The sequence below is a fragment of the Triturus cristatus genome, chromosome 10 (assembly GCF_964204655.1).
Source record: "Triturus cristatus chromosome 10, aTriCri1.1, whole genome shotgun sequence".
Lineage (NCBI taxonomy): Eukaryota > Metazoa > Chordata > Amphibia > Caudata > Salamandridae > Triturus > Triturus cristatus.
Window position 1 is genome coordinate 1152184230 of NC_140593.1, and position 18755 is coordinate 1152202984.

General features: G+C 43.4%; 1 long non-coding RNA gene across 1 annotated transcript in view; it reads right to left on the bottom strand.

The window, feature by feature from the left end:
- LOC146796793 (uncharacterized) overlaps window positions 1-18755 on the bottom strand; it is a 147267-nt gene that overhangs the window by 47257 nt on the left and 81255 nt on the right. Inside the window, exon 2 of the long non-coding RNA XR_014969957.1 lies at window positions 8934-9130. This is a non-coding gene — a long non-coding RNA (uncharacterized LOC146796793). The remainder of the gene's footprint in view (window positions 1-8933; window positions 9131-18755) is intronic.

The following is an 18755-nucleotide window of genomic DNA, read 5'->3' on the forward strand; positions in this document are numbered from 1 at the left end:
GTTCCACATAGCGCTTCAATGTTTCACGCAGGAAAGGTACTGAATCTGGGCCTTTTGTGCTTGGTGTCAGTTATCCTACTCACCCTCTCCTTCTTCTACTATCCAATTTTGGCCTTTCTAGAAGCACTGGATCCCAAAACGTCCAGGCACCAAGTTATTTAATCACTTGTAGAGAGATTTTTTAATGCCCATTATATATGCATTTTACACCTGTGTCAGGTTTGTTGGAAATCATACTATGAACCAGTTAGACTTGGCTTTCTTGGTGTTATTTCCCCTGATGTTTTTGCTTCTGCCTTCTGCATTTTTGACTGGGTACTGGCTTTTGTTTTTGCTGGTTTAGATGCTTTGGGCACTTTGCCACTGCTTATCTGTGTCAAAAAGTGAGGGCTCCCTGTGTAAATTGTGAATACGATTGGTTATCCATGATTGGCATATGTTATTTACTGATAAGTCCTTAGTAAAGTGCACTGAGTGTGCTAGGCCCTGTACATCAAATGCTAGTAGTGGACTTGCAGCACTGGTATTGCCACCCACATGAGTAGACATGCCACTCCAGTGTCTGCGTGTGCAGTTTTTAACTGCCATGTCGACTAGGCAAGTGCACCCACTTTCCAGGCCCAAACCTTCCCTTTTCTTACATGTAAGGCACCCCTCAGACAGGCCCAAGGTATCCCAATGGGTAGGGTGCAGTGTATGTGAAAGGTAGGACATGTACTGGTGTGTGTTACATGCCCTGACAGTGAACTACTGTGCATTTCATTTTTCACTATTCAAAGGCTGTTTGTCTCATAGGTTAACATAGGAGCTGCCTTGTAATATCTTACAAGTGTAATTTACCATTGGGACAAGATAGAGGAATGAACGTTTGGCTCTCTGAACTCAGAATTTAATAGCACACCTATTAGCGAAGGTGGTTTTTAAATTATGTGTTTGAAAATGCCACTTTTAGAAAGATGGCTTTTTCTTGTTTAACCATCCTGTGTGGCTCTGCCTGTTTGTGTATTCACCATCTGGTTTTGGAGTGACAGTAGCTGGGAATGTGCATTTACTCTAGACAGTCCTAAGGGGGGTTGAGGTGTGTCCTGTCTTACCTGGGTGACTCATCGCCAGGCTGAATAGCCCTTACCTGCATTTAGAATGGTGAGAGGGGTTTCACTAGCACCTGAATAGGCTTTGTCTCCTTTGCACAATGCTGGCTCCCCCTCCTGCAGTCAAGCTGGACCAAGGAGGTCAGAACTGGTTTGGACTGAGCTCCAAGGCCCTTGCCACAAAGAAAACAATGGGAAATGGATCCTGCCACGAAGAAGAGCTGCAGAGCTGTTGAGGAGCGCTACCTTTTCTCTGTGAGGGGTGGGTTGGCCTACAGTTGCTACTTTTCTCTGTGGACAGAGGAAAAGGACTGACTCTTTTTGCCCTGCTGTGGCATTCTGCTTGTGAAGAATCTTCAAGGGCTTGTGGGCTTATTCCTCTTGTATAGTGACTACTTTGAGTCATGCCAGGTGTTTATGAGGGGTTTTAATTGAGAACTCTGACGCTGAGGCTGAAGGCAAAGCAAAGTGTTTGTCATTGGGTCGGCCTCTCTGCAGAGCACACAGAAGAATGGTCATGTTTTCCAGTTGCAATTAAAATTCTGTCTAAATGTGGGTGAAGGAGGTATACAGCTGTGAAATTAGTTACAAGGCAAAAGTTAAAGAAAATAAAGTGCTGGGTAGCGATTCACACATGCTCTATATAATCTCCCTAGAAAGACACGTGAGAAACATGCACAGCACCATAATAAGGCACTATGTGTGCAGGGGGTGCTTTATCTGCTCCTCTTCAACAACATTTATTAGTAATCCTACAGTCTTTATGAATATTGAGGTAGCTGGTGCGGCCTGACCACTGGGTGTCATCAGATTACCTTTTTTTTCTTTTTGCCTGAATTACATGTTTTTACTATTTAGAAACGTGCTGCTTAATTCACCTCACAAAAATGGAAGAAGCATCCAGAGGGGCCCACAATAAGTTTTGGCCCTAGGCCTCACTCTAAATTCTGACATACCTGGCCCTCTGTATGAATGCCATTTTTTTTGTGGTGGTGCAGTGAGGCAGGAGGCTCCTACTTTGGCGTTTCCATTGCGGCAGTGAGTTTTCTAAGGCTCACTGCCTGGGACCGAGAAACCATCGCCCGCCAGACCAGGAAATAACTCCTAATTTGGCGGGTGGTCTCAGTGTGGCTTTGGTGGTGTGGCAGCAGGACGCTGGCATGGCGGCCGCTGCCTCAACGCATAAGTCATAATCAGGCCCTTTGTCTATGGCCTCTTTTTATGTCCAAACTTTGCTAGTGGGAGAATCCCTGCAAATGCCTATATCCGGCAGAGGGGTGGATCTGTGCACTCTATGTATCAGACTTGTATCTTACCATGTTCCATGGGTGTTTTTAGTACATAGCTTGGCTCTGCTTTCAGACCATCGTCACTACCATGGTGAATTACACGTTGATACCATTTGCATCCTTTTTTCTTGCAGAAACGTTCTCATGCCCGCTGTGGATTACCATGCAAGCTTTCATCTGGAATGTGGCAAAGTTCCAAATTGGCAAGCACTTATTTCCATATGGGCCTGGTGACATTTAAAGTATGCTGGCATAATTCAAATCATTTTGGGAATTTTATGTTACATTTGTTGAAATAACTGAAAAGCTGCCCATCTGTCAATCCTTTTTCTGCTCAGGCCAAATGAGGTTTCTGCTGTTAATTTAAGTTAAGCTGCAGAAAGTAAAAAAGCATTTTAGCAGGGCATTCAATCCCAACTGGCCATGCGTTGTTTCTAGTTTTCCTTTTGCAACCACCATCACTTGTTTAGCTAACTTATTTTTTATTCAGGATGAAATACTGCAGCACATTTTGCTTCCATTAAAGGGACCGTCCATTTAATTATGCCACAATAAGTCTCAGAACTAAAACAAACTTCGTTAATGGTTTCAGTGGATTGGGTCCAAAAGCTGCAAGGTTCAGGACCCTGGACAGTGGTGGTGGTAGTCCAACCCATTCCCTTGGTGCAGCATGATGCTCACCAGCGACAAAACATATGAAAGTCCTTGGTTCACGTTTCTGGCTTCCTAGTTGGTCCTCTCGCTGCCCATAGGTGTTGAACTAAGGTTGAGCTTTGACTTGGAATCTCTGTGGCTAAAATGTGACTCTTTCCTTCTGGTAATTTTTGTGCTCATAGTATTCTTCCGAGTCTTGGTTCTAGACGAGGTTGAAGGGAACCTCAATGAGGGAAAGGAAAGGAATTCCCATGCAGGGCCGTAGCTTTTGGTGGGGTGTTTGAGGTGCTGAAAACCTCTCTAATAAATGTATTTTCTGATAAATAGTTGGGTACAGATGCTTCCAGTCCAGTATTGTGAGATGCCAGTTGGATTTCACCAGAGATGTTTACATACACAGACAGAAATGCCTACTCACACACTCTGTTTTGAAAGTCCTCTAAATATTGGTTATTTTACAAACTAGTGTGTTTCCTCTCTTAGTATAGCCATCCGCATTACTCTCCCTTTCCATAGCCCCTTGGGCCCCTCATGGGCCCTGCTTGTCTGTTACCTTATCCTGGAGAGTGACTCAACACGAGAGGAAGACATGCCAAATCACACTTGTGTATAAAATGGGATTTTGAAAATGTGGTGTATACAACATTAACAGCATCATAAAAGTCTCAATTGTCATGCGAAAAACTAACCATGCACAACTCTTCCACAGTTCCCTATGTGCCAGTTTTAGGGTCTTTGTTACTGTGGCAACGTAAAAGTAAACCCAGTATCGGCGAAGCCAATAGGTCAGGGTTTAATGTGCTCTTGCATTAAAACCTGCACAGCGACATTGTGCTTGCATGTCCTGGCTGTCAGTGATACGTGTGCCTGTCCTACTGAAATGATCTAATGATGAAATCATGTGATGACGTGCACAAGAACAGTACAGAGTGCAGTGTGGCTGGATGTCTGTCCTGACAAGACACCACCCACGATGGCGTGGCTGGAGCTCAGGAAGAAATGAGATACACAGACCACAAAATGAAATACATTGTAATGTAAATCCTTGTAATTACCCACAGTCAATAAATACATGGATTGCAGAAATACAGCTCACCCACGACTGCTCGGAATTACCAGAATATGATTAAGAAACATCTTTTGGCGGTCAATAAAGGTTAACAAGAAGAACCTATGGTTAAATAAAAAGAATTTGTAGATTTTTAAGTTTATTAATACGTGCAAGGTCTACATAAACTCTGAGATACCATGTGTGGCACAGTGAGCAAGGGACCCACGTCTGGGCATACCCATCCCACTTAGGGTGAAAAGTGCTATGCAAACAAATGATGGACGGAATGCTGAATAAATCATACATCCACTCCCAGTCAAGAGATCTGGGTTAAATCCATCGTTCTTTTGCTCACCATTCCACTCCAGACTGGGGTGGTGTGGTGAGCAAAAGAATGATGGATTAAACCCAGATTCTTGTATCTGGGGGTGAATGTCTGCATTGTCCAGCATTCCGTCCATCAATTGTTTCTTTTGCATGTGTAGCCCTAAGTGGGAAGGGTATGCCCAGACGTGGGTCCCGTGCTCACTGCACCACTGGATTCAAGCTAGCCTGGCTGATAAGGGGTGATGCCCTGAAACCGGTCCCAGGATGCTTGTTTGCTGTCCAGGAAGGACCTGGCTTGGCAGTTCGGGCTGGACTGTCCCCACAAGGAACATGGGTCCAGACTGGGGTGGTGTGGTAAGCTAAAGGATTATGAACTAAACCCAGATCCTTGTGACTGGGGGTGAATGTCTGCATTGTCCAGCATTCCATCCATCAATTGTTTCTTTTACAAATGTAAATCAGGTAAACTGGTTGTACGTGTCCTTGCACACCTTTGTTCAGCCAGTGAGTGCATATGGTTTGCTTTGTGATGCCACGTCACATCCTTGCATCTGATATAAACCCCCCGTGCTTGCTGTTCCTCATGCAGTGGTCCATTGATGGAAGTTCTCAGATCAGCCGTTTATCTGACTGTAGCTACATGTTTCTGCGTACAAAAGCATGGCCCATCAGGCTTCAGGAAAGGATAGCACTTTGGTTTCTTTCTGCTACTAACTGGCAGGATGTGATCTCTCCATCCCCAGCTCCTACCTGAAAAGAGCTGAGTTAAACACAAGCAATCTGCTTTAATTTAGCAAAAAATAAAAGGCCTTCGGGGTACAGGAGATGGATAGCTTATGTTGTGCGAGTGTCAATGCTAGCCTCCTTTTAGTACCATGTGCATGCCATGTGCGTTCTTTGCACCCATGTTCTAACTGCCAAGTGGCCACAAGTCATGTGTGATATCTTCAGACAGTACAGTTTTTTTAGTGTAGAGCAAGCTGCATTCAGCAGCATGTAGTTTTCCTTTTATCATTGGAAGCCTGGGCCCAAAAATGCCTGCATGCTAAGTGCTTTTGGACAAAAGCCATGGCGTGGTTGGCTGGAGGTGTCCAGGTGATGTGCGGACACCACAGTTGGGTATGTGTTAAATGGAAATCACAGGCATGTAGTAGCTTCTTCAACATGTGTATGCTGTGTATTTTTATGCATGCAAATTGATGCTTTGCTAAGCCCATTAAGAGACCTTTGCCTGAAATAGCTGAGCTGGACCCTTAGGCCCCAATTAGTCAGGAGGTCCACGTATCGCCAGACTAGAGGGGGCACAGCGGTGACAGTCACCCGAGTGCCCTATTATAAGTTGGGTCGTGGGACCTCCACTGCCCCGCCACAGCTGCGAGGGGACCGCCGGTTCCTGGATGTGTTGCGGTGGTGAAGAGGCACTAATATGCTTGGTGGGACCGCCCTGGTTCTCCAAAGCATATTGCAAGTTTCCTCTCCGCCAGGGTTTACATGGTGGTGAAAACCGTGGCAGGAAACAAAGGAGCCCTTCAGGGCCCCCTGGTGCCTAATGCCCTGTAGATGCACACAGGGGGGGCACGACATGTGCATGCGGATTAGTTCCTAGCCCCTTTTTAGGGCACCGCCGTGGGAACATCAAAAGCAAAGCCCGCCAGACAGGAGGAAACTTCTGATCTGGTGGGCGGTCTGACCACGGCTTTGGCGGTGTGGCTGTGAGGCGGACTTGGCGCCGCACCGCCAAAGTCTTAATCGGGCCCTTAGTGTATTGATGGTTCATTGAGCATAACATATACAACGTGGAATTCGGTTTAAACGTGTCCCCATCTCTGCTTTCGCTCAAGTAGGGGTGGCGGTGCAAATCCCAGACAAAAAGTTGACAAGTGCATTACCATTATATAAACAAATGAATTTGTTGTCCCTTTACCTTTCTTTGCGCCTAATGTCATATGTAAATTAAGTACATGGGACTTTTACTGCTACTTCAGTGTGTACCAAGTAGTACATTCAACTCCTTATTGATGCCATTAAAAACATCATTAAAATCAAACAAAGAACACATAATGAGCAGGTTAGCTTGCGAGATGCTGACGCCCAGCTGCTGCCCTGCGGCGCTCCCTGCGGCCTGGGGGGGCGGCGCAGAGGCAGGTCTAGACAACAGTAGCAAAGGAAAAGAAGGGAGACACACGCCTCTCAGCCGGCCATGAACAAAGAAAAAGGACACTGGCGGTCCCTAGTTTCACCTGTAAGACAGAAGTGAAGTGACACGCGAATGGAAACTAAAGGAGGACTACTGTGATGCGTGAAGAAAAAAGTTGAACTAGGAATTAAAATGAAAGCACTGGATGCTGGAATGCAACCGAATGAGTCTGCAGTAACGCTGTAGATACCTAGGCTAGGCTATTACAAGTTGCACCATGATGGCAAAGGGCAGGAAACGTAGAGGTGAGTCAGAGGAAGAGTGTCACAGGGGTGGAGGAACAGCAGGGGAGAAACAACAGCCAAATACAGGCAAAATTGTGCCTGAGATGATGTCCTTTTTCGGCTTCTTCACCAATGGAAGTCATACAGCAAAAATTGGGAGCATTGACGAAGTGCTGGGGGCTGCTCTAAATGTAGCAGACAGCCAATTGAGCCAATGTGTGAAAAGGGCTCACTCAAACAAGCCAATGAGTGAAGAGCAGTGGCCCAAAGCCCTTTTCTCTATGTTTCTATGTAAACTGTATGATGTGTGTTGCATATTGCAATAGGGTGTGTGGCAGTGACGTGAGGTCTTGCCAAACAAATAAAGCTGTCTAGCTAGACCTAAATATACTTGCATGCAAAATTTGTGTTCCATTTTCTAGCTCTGATTTCGGCTCCCAGACCAGCTGCTGTCAGTGCACAAACTATGTTTCTTACATTCAAGGGAGGACACAGATGCATTCCGTGAATGCTAACTCCCTACACACCTCCGCCACCCCACCCGCGACAACCCTTGCACCGCTCCATCATGGAGAGCCGCTGAGGGCGCTGGAGATGTTTCATTCGCTCCATCCATCTTCACAGGGCCATGGGTTGCGTTGGTGCCCGCAGGTGGCTGCAGTTGGAGTCAATTCCCTTTACCTCCCAGTCCTGTCCCCTATCAGAGTGCAGAATTGAAGCGGATGACTAATGACCCGGAAGGACCTCTCCAGGGAGCTCAGGCATTCCATTCGAATCCATCTTGGCTTGGGGGGCAGCCAGTGCTGCTCTTTACGCCATCTTTCAGATGAATCAATTAAAGCCATGATTCTTATACTCTAAAATCTTTTTTTATATGATTCTTGAACTAAGGATTTAGGCCTTGAGTCACAAATATTTTCCAGCTGAAATTCCGGTTTGCGTGTATGCAATTTAGGCGTGTCTGTAGGTTTTTTACTGATGCCAAATATATGGTATGTCATGCATGATGGGTGAGTGAAGATGCAAAGTTGTGTTTTTTGCAACACTCTCAAAGGGCTATGGAAAACTTTGTGCTGCTTGCAAACTTTCTTGTTTCGGCATGAACGTGAAATTATGTCACAGATTATGCATGCATATAGCGACGTTTAATACCCAGAAAATGTATAGGGCGATGCATACTTCTGAAGGAAAAACAGTATTCTTGTTCTCTGTATTGCCGTTGTGCTGATGTCACATACATTTTGCAGCATATACTTAAGGTGCAAACATGCAATGGGTGTGAATTTCACCCCGGGCCCACAATCAATGTTTGGCTTTGCTGAAAACCATCATTAGTGGGAGAATTATCTGAGAAGAATCATTGTGCTCGTTAAATCGAAGGAAATAGGAGGATCTGAAGAGTCTGCACGGAAGGCGGAGGCTGGGATTTCACTTCACTGTTGAAAACTTCTTAAATCAATGCACAACCGCATGCTATCTATCCACGCCTGGGGGAGGCACACAACACACATATTCAGAACATGTGCATTCTCACAGGAGGGTCAGAGGGGTGACTGGGAAATCTAATGCAAATGAGCTGAACACCCACATACCATGTACTGAGAATTTCCATTTCATTTCCACACTTATCCTGACATTTAAATTATACTCAGAAGATTAAGTTGTAAGTGCTGGAGTAGGTGTGGTAAAGTGCAGCAAAATGTGTGCAAATCGTACAGTAGGCAGTGGTGGCTCGCCAAGGGAGTGCTGCGGGGTGGAGGGGTGGGGGGGGGGGGTGGGGGGGGGGTAGTCGACTCCGACATACGACGGACAGGAATAAGGCAAGTAATTAAATAAATAAAAGATTTACCTTGCTAGCATTACATCGCCGAGTTGGCAATGCAGCGCGTGCAATGTAAATTGTTTTATTTATTTAATTACTTGCCTTACTCCTGTCCGTCGTATGTCGGACTCGACTACCCATCCACCCTGCCCCTCCCCCACTCTGCCTCACCGCCCCGCTGCACACTCTCGGTTAGCCGCCACTGCATATATGTACCTAAGTGTTACATTTATCTCAGTACGTAGATGTGGAGTTGGGAATAGCAAATCTATACTTACCTATGTGCACTTATCTTTTGGTATTTTGTCCCACTATATTCTGTGCGCGATATACTTTTACCACAATACTGTTGGTGTCGACATTCAGTCGTACAATCATGCAGATCTATCGCCCAGTTCTGTCTTTGCAGGTATTGTGTGTCGCGCAGTTGGAGAATTGATTCTCCTCTCTCGATTCTTTCGCTGACGATTTCTCTCTGGTCAGGAGGATAAAAGGAGGGCAGATGAGAGATAGGAATTGGAGCAGGGAATGCTTTTTTCAAAAGTATTTTAACTTTGAAGCATTTTCGCAGTGAAAATCACCCTACTGCTGGCAGAGACAAGGTGAAGGCAATCAGCTCCGAGCACTGCGAGCCGGTCCCATCTCCTTACCCTACTCTTTACAAAGGCCAATCACTCAACGCAGTCCACCCTGACCTCTGTACAGAGAGGAGGCCCTGGATTTAATACAGTGAAGTCAATCAGTCATAAAATGTATTCGATTTGACAAGCAAATCATAAAAGCACATAAATGACAATGCATTCACGAAGAATATGTCATGGTGTTAAAATACATGATTTAAGTAAAATACTCATTAAAAGGATGGTAGATCCTCTAAAACCATGAGAAATACAAACAAATGAGTTCAGTCTCTTAGATGAACAGTGTGGTTGCCCTACTTTATTTCCCATGCTGGTTGGACCCCTTTCAACAATATGATGAACCTACCCATCTGTAATACATTGTTACAGGCAAATCCTGCTGAAACGTTCTTATTACAAGTGAGTTCTGACAGCAGCACGGAATTAATTAACACAAGGAGATTACAAACTCCCCTCTATGGATGAAGATTAGGCAAGCGTAACATTGGAGAGGTTTGCAAATTAGCAACACTTGTTAATTACATCTATGCAGGTAACACATGTCCACGCCAAGAGTTAGAGGTGAGATTTTCATGAAGACGTTGGAGACAGAATGCAGAATGTCCAAGGATCATTGGTTGACATGGATGGCAGCCCCCAAGAGGCTAACTTGGATTAATCAACATGATTCTGTTCTCTTGAAAAATAAATTGAATGTATGACGTTACAACGCATACATTTAAAGCGCATGCCTTTACAATGCAGTTTTTACATCGGAATATCCTTTACAACGCATTCTTTTACATCGCATGCCATTACATAGCATTTTCAGAAACTACCTTTACAACGCATTCCATTACATTGCATTATACCTTTACAACGCATACCATTACAATGCATACCATTACATTGCATTTAAGGTAAGTGTTGGACAGTATAGGGGTAATAATTACTATTCTAACTCCAGAGAGTGCAACAGTACGGTAAGTGTTGGATAGTGTAGGGGTAAACATTACTATTCTAACTCCAGTGAGTGCAACAGTAGGGTAAGTGTTGGATAGAGTAAGGGTACCAATGCCTGCGTTGTAGTGACATGCGTTGTAATGACATGCGTTGTAATAATATGTGATGTAATGACTGCGTTGTAATGACATGCGATGTAAAGGATGTTGCGATGTAATGACTGCTATGTAAATGTAGTGCGATGTAATGACTGCGTTGTAAAGGTTGTTTCCAAAATAAATCATATTTGAGTAGTTTTCTCATGCATGCAGGTGAGGTTCTCAGTTGTCCTGTTATTGTGCTTAACCTGAAAAGGGAAACGCTGCAGGCTGACACTGACCTTTATAAAGTTAGAGATCGACGACGCCAGCATTTTCACTTTGTATCTTTTAAACTCCTCGCCAAAATCCCCTTGTTGATTTTCCTTCCCTCCTGGCTTTCCTTAGCTTCGGTGTCTGTCTTTTATTTCCAGAACATTTTCCCTCATCCTCAACGTTTGGTTTATTTCACTTTAACTTTGATTATGTAGCTATTTCTGTCTCACATTCGCAGTGTATTCAATAAGTATTGAACCCTTTGTTTCCAAGCCTCTCTACCACATTTATCATTCAACTCTTCCATCGTTCCGTGTGCTGTCTCACCTGCAGGATCCTGCTTTTTAATATATTTTTTTCTCATGTGATATTTGGGCTTTCGGCACGCTGGCACAAATGCCCTTAAAGGATAATTATAATTCACTAGGAGATTTATTCCCTCTGACTGTTGCCCGTCTTTAAGCTTTTTCCTTCATTCCACTGTCGATTCTCTCTGCCTCCTGGATACATTTTATTCCCCTCTGGTCCCATCTGCCTTTCTTTCCAAGATTCACTTTCTGATGATCACCTATAACTTTCCCTATTGGTACCGCCCAGATCCTATTTCACCTTCGGCTCCTCCCCTTCTTACTTTCCATCAGCCCCTTGAACTTGTTTTCCAGTTTCACTTCCTCCTTAGTTGGTTGCTGCATTAGCTCTTCAACTTCCTTCTTCAAGTCTCACTTTCCCTTTGAAGCATCCTACTTCCCTCTCGACTCCCCACCCTTCCACTTTTAGTACCACTTCCACACTAGCCCCTTTTTAGTTTCTCATCATCCCCTTTTTCTTCTCACGTCCTCCTTGTCTCCTCCTGTTCTTGTTTCCCTTTATCTCTTTGCTCTTCTATTGTCAAATTCTTTTCCCTCCAGCTCATCTCTTACATGCCTGTGGTCCTCTCTCCCTTCTAACCTTTCCATAATTTCTGCACCTTCTCTTTTCAAGGCTTAATTTCGCCTGAACACTTCTTATTTACCGTGCATCCCTGGTCCTTTTCTCCTCAAATCTTACTTCATCCTGACCAACTCATACTTCCTTGTCATCCCCTCCTCCTTATTACATTACTCATTGTTTAATCACAATAATCTCCTTTCCATTCCTTTTCAAGTCTCACTTGCTCCTGATCACATCTTAGTCCCAATAATCCCTTTGCAACTTCCTTTCCCCAGGTCACCTCAACTTTTCTCTTCAATTCTCAATTCGTCCTGGACACTTGTTTCTTCCTCATCACCCCTGCTCTTCAAGTTTCACCTACTCTGAATGTACTTCCTCCTGACTACTTCCTATTTCACTGTTGTCCACTCACCTGTCTTAATCCCTGTTGTTTCCTTACCCTTCCATTTTGGTGTTTCTCCAGGAAGAAATCCGATGTACTGAGATCATTAGATTTTGTTGAATGCTACTCGCCTGCAAGCACACTGAACACAAATTGCATTTCCTGCTGCTTGATGTCCATTGGGCAATCATGGATACATTAGTCACAATCGACCTTATTTTCCACTGATAAACTTAATGTCGTCTTTGTCACAGAGACCAAGTTCACCTCAACAACCTCCTACATGTCCTGACACCAAAAGATTAAGGCCTCGATTACGAATCACTCGCAGGGAGTGACAGTGGTGGTCTCCAGACCACCCTATTACGATTAGGGCGGTTGGACTGTCAAAGCCCCACTGCAGCCTGCGTTCCCTGGTGGTGTTGTAGCAGCCAGGAGGCTGCAATATGCTTGGCAGGACCGCCACGGTCCCGCCAAACATATTACGAGTTTCCTCTCTACCAGCTGTGTCATGGAGGTTCTTACTCCATTGCAGAGAGAAAACAAAGGCTCCTCTGCATGGGAATGCGCACAGGGGGGCAAAACATGTGTCCCCCTGTGTGCATGCACCGCAGTTCCTACACGGCGTGGACTTTTTAGTCCATGCCGTGCAGGAACTGTTTTTGGTGTTCCCATTGCGGTGACCAATTTTAGAGGCACCACAGTGTGAACATCAAAAACCAGCCTGACAGACGGGAGGAAACTCCCAATCTGGCGGGCATTCTGACAGAGGTTTGGTGGTGGGACGGACCTGGCGCTGTACTGCCAAAGTTGTAATTGGGTCATTTATCATCCAGCACATCAACAGGCAAATCAATCAACAATGAAAGTTGGAGTTAGCCATTGCTCTTTTAAACAACACACCCCTCATCTTCAATTGATCTCAAACACTTTACCTCTTGCCTGCCCCTTCCCACTTTCAACAAGAACAAAATAGGGTAATCCAATCTTCCCTCAGGAGATAGGTGAATAATTTGAAAAACATGAAAATTCTGAAGGAACCAATCATGGCAACCGAGGAATTATTTTAATTGAATTTCTGTTATAACTTTGAGATTGGTCATGCAGGACCCAATCAAGCCAACTCAGGGATTATTTTAAATTAATGTTTGGTATAACTTTTACATTGGTCATTCAGGACTCAATCAAGCTAACTCAATTGATGATCAATTGAGTTGGCATGATTGGATCCTAAATGACCAATCTAAAAGTTATTAAAAAAAATGATTTAAAATAATTCCTTCAGTATTTTCTTGTTCACACTTCCCGCTACCAGACACACTGGCCATCATGTTCTACTTCATCTACCAAACTCTGGGTATTCGACTCAGGGTTGTCAGACTTCATCATGGTATCCTCCCCCAAGTTACTAGAACACTCTCTTCATCTGTGACTCCCAAGTGACGCAAAACGAGGATCATAAAGGAGACATCCCTAGTTTGTTGGATATTGTTGACATGATTCATCTCTTTACTCTACCTATCCACTGCAAGAGCAACATGCCAGACCCCTTATTTTCCATAATGGCATACCTCACAAGCATCCTCCATTATACCTTGTTGACTTGTTGACCATACGGCCACTGAGTGCAACCTCCTGTGTTTGCACAAAATATAAAAAAAAATATTGTGATACAAAATTATTGTGTCGAGAATATTGGGATGTCAAAAATATCTCACGAAAACAGGTAAGTTTGAGGGTCTGAGGGAAAATTAACAGACCAACGCGGACAGGTCCCCCTACTATATCTACACAAACAATGAGTCCACGGTTCTGGTGAGAAAAAAGAAAAAGAAACTATGGAAAACTGAATGATAATGCTCAACTGGACCACTATCTATGTTAAAAGTCCTCATAAAGAGGACCTAATCCCATCACCCACCAAAGTGGCATGCTTCATCATGTGGGATCTCCTCTTTACCACAACCTGGTGCGGTTAAGGAGCTACAACTCCTTAAAACTGTCAAAGGTGGAGCTCGTGGATGTTTTGAGATGTACAGGGAGTACTAGATCTCCTAAAGATCGATGAGGCTGCCCTTAGGGTGGTGAATAATGTGTGGTGCAGTGTCAGTAAAGTGTAAAGTTAAAATTGACTACAAGGAGAAAAAAAGTTTATTAAGAGTCTCCAGGTGTCAAGGTTAAAACAACAGCAGAAGCGCGGTCTGAGCAAATTAGCGAACGCCCGGATGAAAAACAGAAATGCGGTCTACATGTTTCAGCCACCTTGGATCAAACCTGTGATCATGGCTTTCTTCAGGACCAAAATATATTACTACTGCAGCTAATTCGTGTGACTAATTTGTGGATAAGTGAACATTAATCACAAAAGACAAAAACAGTGGAACGATACAACCATCTGTATACCTGTGTATTATATTGTTAGGAAACACTACAGGGATACTAGGCAATCACCTGTTGGAAAGGAGAGAGACAAAAAAGAAAAAAATGTTCTCAATCATAACATATATATCAGACAGTATTACATACATACTTAATGATAAGTGCTGTAAACAAGGCCACTGTTGACCTTCTTACCCGTGTCAAATCGGGGATACCACCCACCGCTCCTGGTAACAACTCAGGGAGTGAGGCAACGCTCTGTGAAATAAGGGAAAAGAAAAAACTAATATATCGCAGGTATCTAGTTCCTAAATAGAAATACTCAAAAGTAGTACTTCTACTCTAATAAAAACAATGGACGAGGATAAAGTCACTCAGTCAGGAAGTCAGAATACAATGGTAAGTGGCATCTCTCTTAAAGCTAACTGTATGCCCAAGTTAGCATTTCTAAGTTGAACAAATGGCGATAGGTAAACTGAGATAGAAAAGTTTATTGTGCTACCTCTTAGTGTACCCGCTTATGTAATAGAGGTGTACCATTAAGAATAATCCAGCAAATTATGTAGCATATTTAAAACAATTCTTTGGGCTCTCAATTGGAAAAGTAACATCTCAAAAACGGGTTCCCAAACCCAACTAAGAGATTGCTTGCACTCGAGAAAGTTTTGATAAAGCACTCCGTAACATCTATACGGTGGGTGCTGTGTGCATACAAAAAAGCACAGAAGTTAAGTACACAGCGCCGCTATAACCTACCTGTCCGTCGTTACCCTGGGCTTCCTTCCTGGTTGCTCCGAGAGGTAACCGGACACGGTTGGAGCGCAGCATTTTAAGCTTGAAGAAAAGTGATTACACCTGGGACCCGACGCTACCAATGCTAACGTCGACACGTTTCATGATGTGACCAATAGGGATCAATCTGCATCATTGTGACGCAGCCGTCAGAACGTCTATGCATCGGCATTATGGGAAGTGTAGCCGAAATCGGACGAACTATGGAAGTCGGGAATGTTGCGAAGCGTAACAAAAACTGAACCCCAGTAGTTCCCTGATCAAGATGGACAGAGATCGGTGCACAATAAAGAAACCATTCATTCCATAAGATAATCATGCATAGTTCGATGTGGGAGTATTGTGCATATAATATTGCTACCACTGTTAAGACCTACAAATTTACGAGCCATGGAACTCGTGGAGGACAACACTAATGTATAGATCTAAACAGTAAAAATAAAGATAATAATGAATGCAAGTGTGTCTCTCATAATGATACCACCAAATGGCCACTAAGTATTACTGCTAGGATGAAAACATGGTGTTGACTAAAAATCATATGCAGGTGTCATACTCCATAGCAAAATATAAATGTACTATAGTGAGTTGTTATGGTAAATAGTTTGTGGGTACTGTATTGCACACAACAAAGGTAGTAGTATATAGTGTAGTAACACCATATATTGGTATGAACGATGTAGGTACCTGAGTAAACTATCTGCATGAGAGAGCTCTCAATCATGTTGAGGATGTTTATTTCAATTGCAAAAGAGTCCATGGGATGGCATCATCGAGCCCATCTAGGTCACTATGCAACCTAAAAACCCAACTTTGTTCTTTTGTAAAAAAAGAAATTTGGACACATCGGTGACATGTGAAGGAATGTATGGTTGCTCAAGGATAGTCCATAGAACTTGTTCAGGGCTATGATTAAGCTCAAGGAAATGGTTAGTCAAGCGAGTCGATTGTTTCTTGCACCGAATGGTGCTCTTGTGTTCTATGATTCTCTATTTGATTTTTCTAGTTGTCATGCCCACATATTTCTTCTGGCATGGACACGTGATTAAATAAATCACTTTCTCGCTGTTACAATTTGTGTGTCTGCTTTGTCTCCACGGTTTGACCATTCCAATATTGGTCTCAGTGGTATGTTTGTTTTGAGGACACACAGCACAGCTCCCGCAAGGAAAATGTCCCTGGACGGGCAGCAAGTTCCACAAAGTGTTAAAAGGAAGAGTTGCTACATTCCTGGGTCGCTTGTGAACTAATGTGTCACACAAGTTGGTACCTCTCTTAAAAGAAAACAAAGGTGGAGGTAATTTCTCTTGACCTACATTTAAAATGCGCCAATGTTTTCGCACGATCTTTTGGATCTGGTTAGAAGAGGTGCTAAAGGTGTTTACAAAGGTCAACCTCTCGAGTGGAGCTTTAGGTTGGGTGGGTTCTAGCAGAGCTTCACGATTATTATTAGCAGCTCGTTTGTATGATTGTCGTATCAGTCTATGGGGGTAATGTCTGGCCCGAAGGTTGTGAGAAAGAACATCAGCATGTTTCTCAAAATTCTCATTAGTTGAACAGTTTCTTCTCAGCCTAAGAAACTGTCCGAAGGGCAAGCCTGCCCGAAGTGCCTTCAGATGAAAGCTATTGTACGTGAGAAGAGAATTCCTCGACATAGGTTTGGTATAGAGTTCGCTTTCCAAACCCCTATCCGATGGAAAGATCCGAAGATCTAGAAATGGCAAACTCATTTTACTGGATTCCATAGTGAAGTTCAAGAAATCATTCTGGACATTAAGCCAGACGTGAAAGGCATTGAGTGTAATAATGTCTCCTCTCCAAGTGACAAAAATGTCATCAATATAACATTTCCATTCAATAATATGGCTGCGAAATGGATTTGCTGCAGTGAGTACGCAATTCTGTTCAAACAGATGGCCATAGAGATTGGCCAGTCTGGGGGCAAAAACACTGCCCATTGAAGTACCGGAGATGTGGAGATAAATCCGGTCCTCAAACTTGAAAAAGTTTTCAGTCATTGCCAGCCTGGCACATTCCATGATGAAAGGAACTGGGGTACTCAAGACTCCTGGACTGTGGTCCAGTAATGCTCTGATGGCTTCAAGTGTCTCTGTCTGTGGAATGCAGGTATAGAGGGATTCCACGTCGAAACTGAGTAGGAAATCCGTCTCGTTATTAAAATCTATGCCAGGAAGAATTTGTAAAACGTCTTTCATGTCTTGAAGGTAAGTAGGCATAGTCTTAACTAATGGTCTCAAGAAGAAGTCCACAAACGTAGACAAAGGTTCAAGCAATGAACCTAGTCCGGAAATAATGGGTCTCCCTGGAGGAGAGCGATGTGCTTTATGCACCTTTGGTAGTATATAAAAATATGGTGTTATGGGATGAGTAGTCACCAAATAGTTCGCCTCATGAGTGGAGATCCATCCATCAAGTTTAGCTTCTGCCACAAGTTCTCCGATCTCTTTTTGAAGTCTCACTGTAGGATCGGTGCGCAACACTCTGTAAGAGCGTACATCATTAAGTTGTCTCAGACATTTCTCTCGGTAATCTGTAGTATTAAGAAAAACAATAGCACCGCCCTTATTGGCGGACTTAATGGTAATGGCCGAGTTTCTAGATAAAGAGTCAAGAGCCTGTTTTTCTAGATTGGGTAGATTTTTATAGTGATTCTTAGAGGACATATCGAGCTTAGATACTTCATGGGTCACTGCAGTTTCAAAAGCAAGAACATGAGCTGGTGTTGAATGAGTTGGTGGATAGAAGGTGGATTTGATTCTCAAACCACTGTGAACCTTCTCATCTCTTAATGAGATATCATTTAAGGACTGTGTTCAGTCCTTAAAGAAAAAGTGGAGTTTGATCTTTCGAAAGAAGCATGCCAATTCGCATAGTATGGAGAAAGGATCACCTGAACTAGTAGGAACAAAACCTAAACCTCTGTTAAGAACTTTTTCTTCCATTGCAGTCAGTGCATGTGTACTTAGATTGACTACTAGTTGCCGCTACTAGATGTTACGGAGTGCTTTATCAAACTTTCTCGAGTGCAACCAATCTCTTAGTTGGGTTTGGGAACCCGTTTTTGAGATTTGTTACTTTTCCAATTGAGAGCCCAAAGAATTGTTTTAAACATGCTACATACTTTGCTGGATTATTCCTTAATGGTACACCTCTATTACATAAGCGGGTACACTAAGAGGTAGCACAATAAACTTTTCTATCTCAGTTTACCTATCGCCATTTGTTTAACTTAGAAATGCTAACTTGGGCATACAGTTAGCTTTAAGAGAGATGCCACTTACCGTTGTATTCTGACTTCCTGACCGAGTGACTTTCTCCTTGTCCATTGTTTTTATTAGAGTAGAAGTACTACTTTTGAGTATTTCTATTTAGGAACTAGATACCTGCGGTATATTAGTTTTTTCTTTTCCCTTATTTCACAGAGCGTTGCCTCTCGCCATGAGTTGTTTCCTGGAGCGGTGGGTGGTATCCCCGATTTGACACGGGTAAGAAGGTCAATAGTGGCCTTGTGTACAGCACTTATCATTAAGTATGGATGTAATACTGTCTGATATATATGTTATGATTGAGAACATTTTTTTCTTTTTTGTCTCTCTCCTTTCCAACAGGTGATTGCCTTGAATCCCTGTAGTGTTTCCTAACAATATAATACACAGGTAT